Below are 16,162 nucleotides of genomic sequence, written 5' to 3'. Positions count from 1 at the left end.
CCTTTCTATACACCTTTGTTTCAAAATTATGTTCAAACTTATAAACTTCCACATCCAAGTAGTTTAAGGCATCTCTATTCAAAACATACGTGAATTTCAAGAAACTAGTCGTTGCCCTCATGTATTCCATAAATTCCAGGAACTTACTTTCACCCCCTGTCCAAAAAATCACTATGTCATCCAAAAACCTGTGGTAAAGTACCCAGTTTTCTTTATATTTTGAATTTATAATGAATTTTTCTTCCCATATTGATAGTACGATGTTCGCATATGTGGGGGCACAAGCAGCCCCCATAGAGACTCCGGATTTCTGTTTATAGTATTCACCATTGAAAATCAAAAAATTGTTTTTCAACACATTTTCCATAAAAATGACTGTTGCTATTTTATCTTCCTGTGTCATTTCCTTATCCATAAAAATACTCTCTTCGAAAAGATCCATCCCTTCTAAATGAGGGATGCAGGAGAATAAATCAATGATGTCTATTGTTATAAAAATGATGTCATCATTATAAACTTGGGGTTTAAGTTCCCTAAGGAAATCCCAAGAGTCTTTCAATATTATTTGGTTCTTTACCCATATATGTTTAGCCTTTATGTCAATAAATTTAGCCAATGGAACTGTCATTGCTCCCTCTGCTGAAACAATGGGTCTAAGGGGGGGTTATCCTGGTTCTTGTGGATTTTGGGTATGCCAAATATTGTGGCTACCCTTGGTTTCTTTACTTGTAAATAATTAGCTGTTTTGATATCAATAACTTTTTCCAACAATAAGTCCTGAATTAATACCTCTATTTTTTTATGTGCCATCTCTACTTCATATTGGAAGCCAAACTATATTTATTATCATCATTTAAAATGGTGCACATTTTTGCTTCATAAAGTATTCTGTCCATTACCACTACTCCTCCTCCTTTGTCCGGTTTCATGACTCTCACTGTTTTATTCATAGTGAGTTCCCTAAGTACTTCTTTTTCATCCATATCTAGATTCTGATGGTATCTAATTTTACTCCCATAGTCTATTTTTCTTATTTCGTTTTCCATAACCATCTCAAAGTTTTTAATTTGTGGAAGTAAGGGAGGGTTGTATGTAGATTTCCTTACTAAATCAGTATTAATACTGATATTATTGAAATTGATCATTTTTTCTTTATACTGAGGTATCATTCTTGGTGAGTGCAGGCTGCTACTCAGGGTCAGGGTCATACCCGCCTGGGCTACATGATCAGAGAGCTCTTCCATGTCTCTTTTCATGTAGTCCAGGGAGGTACGTCTCAGGTCATTCACACCAACATGAACAATGGCAGAGTCATATTTGTACTTGTTCTGGAGTGATTTGAGTGTTTGTGTTATGTGGCGGATTCTGGCTCCTGACAGGCAGCTAACAGCTTGTCCAGCCTAGTGAGTGGGACGTCAGTGTGCCTGACTATAGAGTCATCTATTACTAGCTTGTTAGGTATGTTATTTCGCCTTAAGGGCTGTGATTGTGAGGCACACTGATTTTGTGTTTTATGTGTTGTCTGGTTTGTGACAGGAGGTGCAGGTTGTTTGGGTGTCTGCTTTGGAGGTCTCTGATGCTTTTCCAGGTTTTTATTTAGAGCATCAAAGTATGATTTTGTGTTTTTGTGTGTATTTTTTGCCCGTGCTGTTTTAGTAGGTCTGTGTGCAGACTGATTTAGTAAGGATACTGATTTAGTATAAATACTGATTTAGTAAGGAAATCTACATACAACCCTCCCTTACTTCCACAAATTAAAAACTTTGAGATGGTTATGGAAAAGGAAATAAGAGAAATAGACTATGGGAGTAAAATTAGATACCATCAGAATCTAGATATGGATGAAAAAGAAGTACTTAGGGAACTCACTATGAATACAACAGTGAGAGTCATGAAACCGGACAAAGGAGGAGGAGTAGCGGTAATGGACAGAATACTTTATGAAGCAAAAATGTGCACCATTTTAAATGATGATAATAAATATAGTTTGGCTTCCAAATATGAAGTAGAGATGGCACATAAAAAAATAGAGGTATTAATTCAGGACTTATTGTTGGAAAAAGGTATTGATATCAAAACAGCTAATTATTTACAAGTAAAGAAACCAAGGGTAGCCACAATATTTGGCATACCCAAAATCCACAAGAACCAGGATAACCCCCCCTTAGACCCATTGTTTCAGCAGAGGGAGCAATGACAGTTCCATTGGCTAAATTTATTGACATAAAGGCTAAACATATATGGGTAAAGAACCAAATAATATTGAAAGACTCTTGGGATTTCCTTAGGGAACTTAAACCCCAAGTTTATAATGATGACATCATTTTTATAACAATAGACATCAATGATTTATTCTCCTGCATCCCTCATTTAGAAGGGATGGATCTTTTCGAAGAGAGTATTTTTATGGATAAGGAAATGACACAGGAAGATAAAATAGCAACAGTCATTTTTATGGAAACTGTGTTTGAAAAAATATTATATGTCTCTTACTTGCTTCTTGCTTGGAGTGATGGATCTGCAGTGTTCTTAAGACACTCAGTCTTGCTGGCTGGATTCTTGCTAAAATTCAAAGTCTGATTATATTTGCATTCACAGTCTGTTGCATACAGTAACTTGCAGAATATACACTGATGAGAGAATATACTTTGCAGCACTTGTCTTTAAGAGCAGTAACCAATAACTTTTATAATAAATAAAACTAGACAAACGTTGCAGCTTAAAAGTACTGTTCCAACTTTACTTCTCATATAGTACAGATGATGTGAGAGATATAACATTTACCTCAGAACACCAAATGTGTTCCTACCATATCCCTAAACAACTGGATTTATACAGCTCTTTATATACTCTTTTTAAACATATTTTGGAGAATTGCTTATCCTGTAGAAACAATACTAAACTTCCTTGTTTAACAATGTCTTGTAAGAGACCAGCTTTTCTGACAGTGTGAATATCCTGTAACAGTGTCCTGATGTCCATGTAGAAAAACATATTTTTGAGGAAACACATTGTCCTGTATTCTATTTGGATCTTTGTATAAAACACATGTTCTTATGTCAATGCTGATAAGCATATCCTGTTTTATGAAGAAAAACATATTTTTGAGAAAACACATTGTCAGAGATCAGCTTTTCTGACAGTGTGAACATCCTGTATTTTATTTGGATCTTTGTATCTGTTCTTATGTCATATCCTGTTTTTCCATGCAGAAAAACATGTCATTGTTCTTTAAAAGCAGATTTTGCATTTTTGTTCTTGCATAACATCCTGCCTTGAGTCTGTAAGGGAATAATGTCCATTCAGCAGATTCCTTTTCCAAGCCATGGTCATTTAGTATGACTGCTGATCACATTTTACTTAAACTTTGTTTCTGCATTTAAGCAAGCCTTTTCTTTCAGCATATTTACAACATAATTAATTTCAGATTTATATTCATAAAATCTAACAATTCCCTCTGTTTTTAAACATACTCAAAACATTTTATATAGAAAATACATTAAGAAACAAACCTTTAGTTTGATACAACAAATCAAAATGCAATTTTACATAGTTAATACAATGATATTAAGTATTACTACCAAAACTGAATGTATTTAACAACTTTTTCTTTTGCAGACCATTCTGTGAAAATATTTTATCAGTTATGAGCTGTGTCTGCTTTAATGTTATTATTTATTTATTTTTTTAACTTGATCAATTTATTCTTTTGCAATCATAGAATTTCATTTATGACTTAGAACTGTTTCATTAACTCTTTGCAACTGTTGAACCAACTATAAGAGACAGTAACCATGTGCTACTGCAAGCATTTATACACTGCTGAAAACACACAATTTCAATGTCATTTTAACCATAACATTGTGGTCATGTCTTTGAACTGCCCATTAACATCTTGATAAAGTACTGAACTGGGCTTAGATAATAAATATTTGAAAGCAGTTATTTTACTGTGGTAAAACCAATGATATTACAACTTGACAAATTACTTTTGAACTTATTACGATGTATCCTGTACAGTATGTATTTACACAGACTGTTTGCTATTCATGCATTTCAATCTAGTAGGTACCCTGGACCCATTTTTTATTAAATATGGTTTTCACACATATTTATTACTAGACATTAATCTCGTTTGTACTGAATTCTTCTGCATTTGTACATACAATGACTATAAAGTACATTTAGTCTAATCTTACAAATTTAATAACATTAATATTAAGCAAAATCTTGGAAAATGTTTGTCTCTTTAGAAATATCTAGTGGAATTGATACCAAATTCATATGTCCTGTTATTTTAAACTACATACTCAACAATTATTAAAAATATTCATGCTTTTTTATACCAACATTGTTTTGCCAAAAACATATTAAAAATAGTGACCATTCTTGCTATTAGAAACATTTATGCATTTTTGCATATCTTTATTCTCTCTTGTATAGCTGTAATCAATTTTAAGCCAACTCTTGTTTTTTTAAACCATCTCTTGTATAGCTTTACGTTTAACAGGATGTAAATATAATTTAATTCTAAACAATACAATAATAACCATTATGATAGCTATTAACAACTTGTAAAATATCTTATCCTGTCAGGTTTAATCCAGTTTACCAGTATTTCTAATACACTAATACCTGTTTTTCCCTCCACCTAAAAGAGTATTGTCAAGAATGAATGAGATATTTTTTTTTTTCCTGTAGCTTTATTTTAGACCCTTATTATTTATTTTTATGTAGCTTTATTTCAGACCCTTGTCTCAGCCTGTTTATACAGACAGTGTAAAACTGAGTATGTGCCCCTCCATCATATACAGTCAGTGTAAAACTGAGAAAGTACCCCTCCCCCTGTAGTACTTCAGCACTGTTTACCTGCCCTATGCTGTGAAAATAGAATGTATGTCAGCCTAACACTATGGTTATACATTTATTTTATTAAATTATGGACTTTTTGTCTGATTTGATAATTTTTATAAAGCTTTTGCTGTTTACTACCTCTAGTATGTATTTACACCCTGCTGCACAATTGATTTGAACTGTATATATACTATAGCCCATTTGCTGGCTGTACTTGATGCAACTGAGTTTTTCTTCTCTTTTAACATTTACTTGCAAACAGATTATCAGTGACATCTATGCACAATTGTGGCATTTTATGACAATTATTAAATAGTGTTGTCTGTAAACATTTTAACAATTATGTTTTAATAACAATGATGCTTTAGAAAAACTCAAGCTACTTGCCTGGCAATCAGTCTTGTTGTTTATCTTATCTTTCCAGCATTTCCTGTAACTATTCATATAGTCTAGGAAGGTCAGAGCTCACATTTCATACTCTGTAAACTATAGTTAATTCTTTTAGCATTTTTCCTTTAATGTGATTGTGATTTGCATAACTATGCATTTATACAACATAAATAGACATCATTTTACAATTACCTTACATGGATTTCAGTATTTTTTATTATTTATTTATTTAACTATTGAACTGTCCTGCCATTAATTTTACAAAAACTGTTTGAATAATACCATCTGTGATTTTCTTCTTAAAATTCAGAACTTTAACTGTTTGGTGTTACTATATAATTATAAACAAATTGTAAAAAACAAAATAGATATTAGTTTAACCAACACATTTATATTTATATTATTTATATTTGCTGTTGTCTGCCTTATTGTAACAGATGTACTCTAGATGAAAAGAACACACATGCATGTCTGTCTTGTATCTGTATATCTTTATACAAGCATGTCATGTCTTGTGACTTTAAATTTTACTCATCTATTTTTATTTAATTTTATACATTAGAACAGTTTTGTTTACCTTTTGACTATGCTAATGAATGGCATTCATATGCTTTACTTTACTGTAGTACTGATAGATGTCTTGCTTTAACTGAATGAAAGTAAAACATTTAAGAATGATTTGTCCCTATCATCCTACCATGTATGTTTAACCATTTTCAAAACATAAACATATTATAAAATATATTTATTTTGCACAGATTAACTGTGTATGCAGGAAATTCCCTGTCTCTGTCAGTTCAGCTAATTTATTTCCTTTATTCTGCAACTGCTTTTGAAGAATTTCCTGGAATGTTGTATGGTCTTTCTGACATTCTTTAGTAAGCTGTTCTGCTGAATTTGAAACTCCTATGCACTTTTGAAAAGATGTATGTATAACTTGTCTAAGCTTCCTGAACTCATTGTGTCTGTCGTTTAGAAGTTTACTACATTCCTTTGTAACAAAATGTACTAGGGGTTCTATCAGTAACTGATTTGACTCACATGTGGTGACAGGACATAACTGTTCAACATCAGAATGTAATGGAAACACTTTACCTTTAGTTAATTCTTCAGATCTGTCTTTACAGTCTATTTTTATATTTGCAATATGATGCAATATTTTTTTATGACATAATACACAAAATGCAGTTTTTGTTGAATCACACAATAAACATTTGTCATTTTTCACATGGTTTTCTTTGAGATACCAGTCAAATATTGTAATACATTTGCATAATGCCTTACTATCAACCTGCCCTAATAAGGTTTTACATTTACTAATGTGCTGTGTATACCAACATAGCATTTTTTTACATTTGCTTAAATTATGCATGAAAATATCCATACTGTCTAATCTAATATCCAAGACTGTTTAATATCCAAAACTGTCGAATAGCAACCATACTAAAAAATGTGACGTAGAAAAAAGTCTTACCAGTGAGCAAGAAAACAGGTGATCAGGCTGTTGTTGCAGATGGCTGGAAATTTTTCAAAGTCACTTGAGAAGCTGGGAAAGCACAACAGGCAGTGGACTGATGGGCTAGTGGATATCCCCCTTTTCTTGAAGAATTTATGGCACTGCGAATTTCTTGGACTAGTCTCACTCCGGATTGTAGACGTCTAAAAAAACTTTACTACTGAAAGCTGCATAAACTGGAATACTTCTGTTCAGAATTGACACATACGTACAGATGTTAGTTACTGCAATTTAACTGAAGTGACCCTCTGCAGGGCTTACCATCACTCCTTCTGTGTTTGAATGCAGATTGTAGGTTCAAATGCAGGCTAGCTTGCCATTGAAAAAAATTATATGGAGCTAGTCACTCAGCTGCCTCGCCATTGAAAAAATATTATATGTCTCTTACTTGCTTCTTGCTTGGAGTGATGGATCTGCAGTGTTCTTAAGACACTCAGTCTTGCTGGCTGGATTCTTGCTAAAATTCAAAGTCTGATTATATTTGCATTCACAGTCTGTTGCATACAGAAACTTGCAGAATATACACTGATGAGAGAATATACTTTGCAGCACTTGTCTTTAAGAGCAGTAACCAATAACTTTTATAATAAATAAAACTAGACAAACGTTGCAGCTTAAAAGTACTGTTCCAACTTTACTTCTCATATAGTACAGATGATGTGAGAGATATAACATTTACCTCAGAACACCAAATGTGTTCCTACCATATCCCTAAACAACTGGATTTATACAGCTCTTTATATACTCTTTTTAAACATATTTTGGAGAATTGCTTAGCCTGTAGAAACAATACTAAACTTCCTTGTTTAACAATGTCTTGTAAGAGACCAGCTTTTCTGACAGTGTGAATATCCTGTAACAGTGTCCTGATGTCCATGTAGAAAAACATATTTTTGAGGAAACACATTGTCCTGTATTCTATTTGGATCTTTGTATAAAACACATGTTCTTATGTCAATGCTGATAAGCATATCCTGTTTTATGAAGAAAAACATATTTTTGAGAAAACACATTGTCAGAGATCAGCTTTTCTGACAGTGTGAACATCCTGTATTTTATTTGGATCTTTGTATCTGTTCTTATGTCATATCCTGTTTTTCCATGCAGAAAAACATGTCATTGTTCTTTAAAAGCAGATTTTGCATTTTTGTTCTTGCATAACATCCTGCCTTGAGTCTGTAAGGGAATAATGTCCATTCAGCAGATTCCTTTTCCAAGCCATGGTCATTTAGTATGACTGCTGATCACATTTTACTTAAACTTTGTTTCTGCATTTAAGCAAGCCTTTTCTTTCAGCATATTTACAACATAATTAATTTCAGATTTATATTCATAAAATCTAACAGTGTTGAAAAACATTTTTTTTGATTTTCAATGGTGAATACTATAAAGAGAAATCCAGAGTCTCTATGGGGGCTGCTTGTGCCCCCACATATGCGAACATCGTACTATCAATATGGGAAGAAAAATTCATTATAAATTCAAAATATAAAGAAAACTGGGTACTTTACCACAGGTTTTTGGATGACATAGTGATTTTTTGGACAGGGGGTGAAAGTAAGTTCCTGGAATTTATGGAATACATGAGGGCAACAACTAGTTTCTTGAAATTCACGTATGTTTTGAATAGAGATGTCTTAAACTACTTGGATGTGGAAGTTTATAAGTTTGAACATAATTTTGAAACAAAGGTGTATAGAAAGGCAACATATGTGAATTCTTTCCTACACTTTAATAGTGCACATCCCCTTCACAGTAAGAAAAATATAGTTAAAGGACAATTTGTGAGGGGATCTAGAATGACCAGTAGGAATGAAGACTTTATTACTGAAAGTGAGAAACTAGAAAATATGTTTTTGGAGAAAGGCTACCCTATAGAATTCATTAAGGACATTAGAAGTGAAGTGAAAAGGGGTAGAGAAGGTAGATTCCACCCTATTAAAGGTTTAGAAGAAATAAATAGTAAGGATGATAAAGGGGAAGGAAATATAATGACAAGAGAAACCCTTCAAAGAAGACTGGTGTTAGAATACAACTCCTTTAATAAAAGCATAAGGGGAATTCTAAATAGAGAATGGGAGAAATGTTCAGCGTTCACTGATATGGAAGAGATTAGGAACATTGTACCTAAAATAGTATATAGAAATTCCCCAAATGTTCGGAATATGTTAGAAAGAATAGGGACCACTGAGAAAACAGGACCCAATCGACAAGTAGGGACATTTAAATGTGGAAGATGCTCACAATGTGCATTTATTATGAATAAAGGAGAAATATTTTTAGAATGTAGAAAAAGAAAGATAACTAGTAACAACTATTATAGTTGTGAAACACAAAGAGTTGTTTATCTAGTAACATGTCAGAAATGTCAAGCCTTCTATATTGGAAAAACCGAGAGATCTCTAAAAAAGAGAGTGTACGAACACACATATGATATTTCAAAGGGAAGAGAGACTAATGCACTATTTAAGCATACTAAGGTTTGTCAAGGAGCATCTTTTTTATTTTTTGTACTGGAACAGGTGCATGTCGATATTAGGGGAGGTCCATGGGAAGATTTATTGGAAAGTAAGGAGCTTTGGTGGCAGATACATTTGGAAGCAAACAGAAGCCCAGGTTTGAACGAACATTTATCTATAGGGGCCATACTGAGACTAAAATCAAACAAGATTTGACTTCTAGTCATTGGTTGACTTTTTGGCAACTACTGCACTTTTTACATTAAGTCACCGTATACAATATAGTATATGGTGATGTACTATTACTTCTATTTTTTCTTGGATAGGTTTTCATCATGAAATGGTAATAAAAATACTGATGGTTTGAATATAACCATCGGGAGGGTACTTTAGCACTTTAATTAAGTTTTTCTGAACTAAAAGCTGCTATTTATGTTTAATTTTCAATATTTTAGAGCATATATATATATGTTTTTGAGTTATGGTTTTTAATTTGTGTGTATTTTGAAATGTTATTCTACCCAAGTGTATTAATATTCATTAATTACTAATACATGTTATATGGGTACTGAACGGTGATCTATGAAAAGATTCAAAGAGTTTTGTTTACAAGCACTGCACATCACTAATTTGTCACGACCAATATTCACAAATATATTTCCCTTCTACTTACTAATATACGTTTGTTATTTTTAGAACATGTTTTCTTGATCAGTTTTTACAGGATATTTTAACATCAAATTGCTTATTTATTTATTTACCGGATTTTATTCATCAGAAGTTTTTAACAGGAAGTTTTCTAAGCGTTTAATGTGTTTAATATTAATTAGCATCATGAATATTTAGATGCAATAAACAAATTGATTTGTTATTTTAAATTTCTATGAATGTTTTTCATTGGTAACAGGAACTAATTGGAAACTTAAAAGGGTATTTAAAAGGTTGTTGAGTTAAGTAATGTTGTCTGATGAAGTCTCACTTTGTGTGACGAAAACGCGAACGTGATTGTAGATTTGAAGAGCGTTAGCATGTTTTAGCGGTTTATGTGAATAAAAGGTTATTAATTTCATCACGCAGCATTCATTTCAATTTTTGTGGTGGAATCCTTTGGCTTGTGGCACCCTGCTAGACTTGGATTATTGGTGACTTTTTGTGGATGCCAACGCTTTCTTGGATTATATATATATATATATATATATAGATAGATATATACATATATATATATATATATATATATATATATATATATATATATATATACACACACACACACACACACACACACACACACACACACACACACACACACACACACACTTCGGAACACAGATCATTTAAAATATGTTGCTATTTTGAGCCTTTTTCTCTTGTTAATTTTAGGCTTATCCAGATACCTTGAGCTAAGAGGAGAGGTACACAAACCCATACCTCTCAACTGTACAGAGTTTGCTTCATATTTTTGGTCTGTTTCTCATAAAATTGTAGTTTTCTGACAAATTATTGAGGGTTGTAGTCAGAAAATAATGATGTGATGTCATGATTGTTTATTATTATTTATTATATAAACGGCTCTGTACTTTGCCAGTATTATAAGGTCTGATGAAGCCATATTGGTGAAAGCGCTAACCGTTGTCATTTTTGTCAATAAATAGATCTTGATAAATTATATTTTAGATCTCAGAGTATTTATATATGGACACTTTGCATTAAGTACTCTTAGTAGAGTTTGCCTTGGTTTGCTTCCGTATTGGGACTGTTTGTTTTGTTTTTGTGTTTAAATTACCTGTTTAATTGTTGTAGGCTGCACACTCAAGTGTGATAGTCATTTATGTGCATTTAAAGTGTTTTTTGATTGTATCGGCTTTATTTTCTGGAAAAAAAAAAAAAACAAAACCAAAAAAAAAAATACTTGTTTTCCCGCATTTCTAAGCTAGTATAGTCCCCTTCAGGCTAGTGCTGAATTTAGGGCTGTGATATCAGTTTCTGAGTTGCCCATACCTTACTTGGATAGAAGGAAGATTCTCTGTTCACCTGTGAGAAAGGGGAGCTTTGAGCAGCCTATCTGTCCCTGGAGGAGTGGTTCCAGCCCAGAAGTTAGTAGTTTATTGGCCATTTTGAGCTAATTTCTATCTCTTTCATTTCCCTACTATAAAAACCGCGTTTGCACGGTTTTGTGCACCGGGCAGCACCGATTAGCTACGGTTAAATTATTCCCCGCTACACTAAGTCTCCTCTTCAGTTTTTCCCGTGAAACTAGTCTAACTCTCAACCTAAGCACTAAAAAAGCATCCTACAGCCCAGCACTTGCTCAGACCTAATAGCAAGCACTAATATACCCTGACACTGATTGCCCAGCAGGGCAAGGCTCTTGATTCACCCCTCACCAACCAAGCGACTATGCAGCTCACCATACTATTCAGGCATGACCAAAGGGCAATTTCAGGCATACTCTCCAGTCTAGCTGGGGAATCTGGGTATCCTGAGGCAATGTTATGCTTCATGTACACAGACAACCCCCCTCCTACCACAAAACATTACCATATGGGAGAGATGCAATTATACAGCCAAACTGGAAGCTAAGCTGTCTCCACTCAAGACTGGAACAGACAGTCAAGAGGAGAAGGTTAACACTTGCACCACACCTCCAGCTGCACACAGACCTACTAAAACAGCACTGGCAAAAAATACACACAAATACACAAAATCATACTCTGATGCTCTAAATAAAAACCTGGAAAAGCATCAGAGACCTCCAAAGCAGACACCCAAACAACCTGCACCTCCTGTCACAAACCAGACAACACATAAAACACAAAATCAGTGTGCCTCACAATCACAGCCCTTAAGGCGAAATAACATACCTAACAAGCTAGTAATAGGTGACTCTATAGTCAGGCACACTGACGTCCCACTCACTAGGCTGGACAAGCTGTTAGCTGCCTGTCAGGAGCCAGAATCCGCCACATAACACAAGCACTCAAATCACTCCAGAACAAGTACAAATATGACTCTGTCATTGTTCATGTTGGTGTGAATGACCTGAGATGTACCTCCCTGGACTACATAAAAAGAGACATGGAAGAGCTCTCTGATCATGTAGCCCAGGCGGGTATGACCCTGACCCTGAGTAGCAGCCTGCACTCACCAAGAATGATACCTCAGTATAAAGAAAAAAATGATCAATTTCAACAACTGGCTAAGCTTCTGGTGTCATTCAAAGGGGATCCAGTGTCTGTCAGCCTGGGACGACATGCTCGACAAGCCATGTTGCTACACAAGAGATAGCTTGCACCTGTCACCCCTAGGCTTTCAAGTACTAGCCAAGGCTCTTGCTGCCCCCATAGTGCCTTTTTTAGGCAAGGCTCAAAAGTCAAACCCACCTCCGTAAACAGCACAATAAACAAAAAACTGAGGGTTATGCTACTCAATGCCAGGAGTTTAAATCTCAAAATGCACGTGCTCGAAGCACTCCTCAGTTTGGAGAACGTCGACATCTGTGCAGTAACTGAAACCTGGTTCAAGGCTCCAGAGAGCACCTCAGCACTACCGGGCTACAACTCATACCACATGTTTCGGCCACAGAACAAGGACCAAAACACAAAAGGAGGGGATGTATCCATATTCATCAAGGATACCTACACCTCCAGGTTAGTGGCGCGGCATGATACCTCTGAGATCATCCATGTGCAACTAACATCGGGCAAATCTGCAGTGCAAATTGTGGCCTGCTACAGATCACCCCCCATGACCCAGGACTACCACTCCACCTTTCTGGAGACAGGAAAACATGAAGGTCCTACCGAACACCCTGATATTGGGCAATTTCAATTACCCTACCATTCACTGGGAAAACTACTAGAGTACAAACTTCCAGGCCTAGCGCTTCCTGGAATTCATCAACTCAGACGCCCTGGATCAGCTGGTTAACTCCCCTACCAGAGGTGAAAACATATTGGACCTAGTCATCACCAACATGGGCGACAGGTGTTCCACACTGGAAGTCAACCCGTCACTGGTTAGATCAGACCATAAACTAATCACTCTAGATGTCCACACCCCACCACCACCCCCAACTAAGGAAACCACAGTAAAAACATTTGTAAAGCAAACTTCACCTTACTTAAGACAGAGGTGGTAAGTTTCACAGCCCCCACACTAAAGGATAACAGTGTCCAAGATGCAGGAAACTTTACAAATGCACTCTATGAGCATCTACAAGGATGCACGGAACGTGCCATCCCTAGCAAAACCAAGACTCACTCCCCTAAGAGAATGAAACCAGTCTGGTGGACCCCTGCCATAAACAGGCTATACAATAGAAAGAGGAAACTAGTTCAGAAAAAAAGCAAATCCCAAGAAGGAAAGTCATCCCTGATCAGTATCAGTAAGAAACGAAGGTTCCTCATGAAATCATCCAAGGCTAACTTCGAAAGAAAAATAGCCAAGGATTCAAAAGTTAACCACAAAGCCTTCTTTAGCTATGTTAAGACTCTAAGTGGCAATTCGCAGATATGCACTGAATTAGTGCAAAATAGCACAAAATATGCTGAACCTACTGATATTGCCAACATCCTGGCAGATAGATTCAGTGCAACCTTCACCCCCCCCCCTCTGACCTCCAAAAGGGCCCACAACAATACCGGAAAAGTGTAGTGTCCCAAAAATCACAGACGCACAGGTGAAAACAGCCCATTCAAAAGCCAAAAACACAGCGTCAATGGCACCAGATGGTGTCCCAGGCTGCGTCTTGCATGAACTACAGAACAAACTAACCCCCCACCTAAACACACTGTTCAACCTCAGCCTCTCCACAGGCTATGTGCCAATAGAATGGCACACAGCAACGGTTATTCCTCTTCACAAAGGAGGGGCCACAACTGACCCTGGTAACTATTGCCCTCTAAACCTGACTAGCCTGGTCTGCAAGGCTATGGAGCGCATCATCATGGGACTCATTAACAAAGACATTGGGAACCTCCAAACACTTGACCTGACCCAGTTCAGCATTGTTAAGGGCAGATCATGCCTACTAATCCTGGTTGACTTCTTCGAGATAGTCACCAAGGCCATAGACGAGGGAAAGGTGGTTCACACAGCCTACCTTGACCTTGCCAAGGCTTTCGAAATCATTCCCCACTCGAGTATTACAGAAAAAACTCACCAGCCTGAACATAAACCCCTACGTCATGAGATGGGTTGCCAACTGGTTTACAGACAGAACTCACACGGTAAGAATAGTGGGCTCCAGGTCCGACTATAAACCAGTCACAAGTGGTGTCCCACAAGACTCGGTCCTAGGACCCCTACTGTTTGGCATATACTTCTCAGAAGTACAGGCAAACACAGGAGGACTATGGCTAACCAAGTTCACCGATGACTGCAAACTGGGAACCATAATTGACTCTCTGGCTGACACAGACATCCTTCAAAAGGGCCTTACTGAGACAGACACCTGGTGTCAAAGTCATGGCCTCAAGCTAAATGCCAAAAAATGCATAGTCATCCTGTTTGGGAAAAACAAAACACCCATGAATTACCACATAGGTGGCAGCCCCCTTAATACAGAAAAGGTAATAAGAGATCTGGGGACCCAGGTAGATAGTAATCTCTTCTTTGACAATCATATTGCCAAAGTAGTTAGGAAATCCTTCTATGTAGCCCATCTAATTATTAAAGGGTTTGCATCTAGAAATAAAGAGGTTATAGTGCCCCTCTACTCGTCACTCATTAGACCCATCATAGAGTACAATGCCCCATTTGGGATGTACCTCACAAGACACTTCCAACAGTTGGAAAGACCACAAAAGTACCTCACCAAGAGGATACTGGCCTCAGACTTATGTTCTATGCAGACCAACTGGAAAAACTCCAGCTGTACTAAGTGGCATATCGCTTACTCAGAGGTGATCTCTGCCTGACTTACAAAACCATGTCCAACTCAGAATTGCTGGACCTGCTGCACCTAAAGAAATCCAAGCTACTGCGAGCCACGCACTCTAGTGAGCTAAACCTCACCACAACAATAAATAGAACATGCTGGAGGGCTAGATGTCACAGAGACTCCCCATGTTTTGGAACAAAATTCCAAACTACATCAGGCAGAGCCCCTCACTAACACTCTTCAAGAGAAACCTTGACGAGTGGATGAGTAACAGAAAATACACCCCTGGGATCACTTCATTGGCTCTGCTTGACAGAGGATCAGTTAATTAATCAATGGGGCAGCGAAAGCCGACACACTCTGGCTAGGCTTATAAATGCCCTCGGGTATATAGCCTAGTACCTACCTATGAACCTATAATTAAGCACTCAAACCATTCACTTCTTAGCCCAGCACTTGCTCAAAATTCATAGCAAGCACTAATAAACCTTAGCATTAGACCCCCCCCCCCCCCATACTGTAGAGAAGGACAAGGCTCTCTATTCGACCTTACCAGCCAATCAGGAAAACAGCTCACTGTACCTATCCAGGCATGTCCAAAGGGCAGTTTCAGTTGCACTCTCCGGTCCAACTGGTGAATCTGGGCATTTTGAAGCAATGTTACAACTGCCTCATGTACACAGACAATCCTCTCCTCCTACCACCAAACACTAATACATGCGAGAGATGCAATTATACAGCCAAATTGGAGGCTAAGCTCTCTCAACTCAAGACTGGACCAGACAGTCATGAGGAGAAAGAATTACTTGCATTACATCACCAGTCTCACATAGAGCTATGAAACCAGCACCGGCAAAAAAACACCCATAAGTACACAAAAACATACACGGAGGCTCTAAATAAAAATCTGCAAAAGCAACAGAGACCTCCAAAGCAGACATCCAAGCAACCTCCACCCCCAGCACAAACCATGAAATACATACTTCACAAAACCAGTGTGCTACGCAATCACAGCCCTTAAGGCAAAATAACATACCCAACACACTAGTAATAGGTGACTCT

This window comes from Protopterus annectens, chromosome 5.part0 (assembly GCF_019279795.1).
Source record: "Protopterus annectens isolate FY-2018-M chromosome 5.part0, PAN1.0, whole genome shotgun sequence".
Lineage (NCBI taxonomy): Eukaryota > Metazoa > Chordata > Ceratodontiformes > Protopteridae > Protopterus > Protopterus annectens.
Note: the sequence above shows the minus strand (reverse complement) of the source record.